The 990-nt window shown below is 48.6% G+C and overlaps 1 pseudogene; it reads right to left on the minus strand.

Annotated features, from left to right (window-relative positions):
* Window positions 1–166, minus strand: part of LOC102863273 — a 34,546-nt pseudogene extending 34,380 nt beyond the window's left edge.
* Between the last annotated feature and the right edge of the window lie 824 nt (window positions 167–990).

Below are 990 nucleotides of genomic sequence, written 5' to 3' on the forward strand. Positions count from 1 at the left end.
GGTGGAGGTGGAGGTGGTGGAGGTGGAGGTGGTGGTGGTGGAGGTGGTGGTGGAGGTGATGCTATGTGCCGACAAATCAACTACAACTCACTGACCGTATGAAGAGCAGACCGAGCCTGGTCCTGTGCTGCACCGTCCTCGCCACCTCCAGCACGCGCACAGCCATTGCTCCAGTCACCACATCAGCCCATCTTGTTAAGGATCTTCCTCTCTTTCTCCGACCCTCCACCTTCCCTGGTCTGACATCCATGCATGAAATACATGAGATGAAACCTCACCGTCTTTGCATCTAAGGATGAACCTGGTGGCACATCCTCCAAGAAGGACTTGTTTGCTCTTTTGACAAAACGTGGGATGTTCAACATTCTTCACCAACACCACAACTCAAAGGATTCCATTCTTCTGTCATCCACTCGGAATCATGGAAGTCCTGAAGAAGAGCATGACTTGGATCAGGCATGCCTCAGTCTTCGGGGAAGTCCTTGACAGTGGGCTTTCCCATGCAACATGCATTTAGATGCCTTGACTGCCTCTTCTGTAGGGTTGGTGATGGATCTGAGTAAAATTAATTCTTGATAATTTCAGTCTTTTCCCATCTCTCATGCCTATTGGTCCAGTGGTGAGGATTTTTGTTTTCTTGATGTTGAGACGTAATTCATATTGGAGGCTGTAGCCTTTGATCTTTTGCAGCAAGTGCTCAAGTCTTCTTCACTCTCAGCAAGCAAGGTTGTGTCATCTGCATAACACAGATTGCTGGTAAGACCTGCTCCAATCCTGACGTCACACTGTTTTTCATAAAGGCCAACTTCTCAAATGATCTGCTCAGTGTACAAAGACAGGCATGGAGAGAGGACACCACCCTGACATACACCTTCCACATTTTAAATCACATAGTGTCTAATAAGGAGTTGCTGGCCTCTCTGCTCATAGCAGCCCGGGGACAGAGTTGAACTGTCCTTGCGATGCTGCGGGCTGTGATCTTCACAGGAC

The sequence above is a fragment of the Elephantulus edwardii genome, unplaced genomic scaffold (genome assembly GCF_000299155.1).
Source record: "Elephantulus edwardii isolate Elephantulus edwardi_28Jun2011 unplaced genomic scaffold, EleEdw1.0 scaffold00127, whole genome shotgun sequence".
Taxonomy (NCBI): Eukaryota; Metazoa; Chordata; class Mammalia; order Macroscelidea; family Macroscelididae; genus Elephantulus; species Elephantulus edwardii.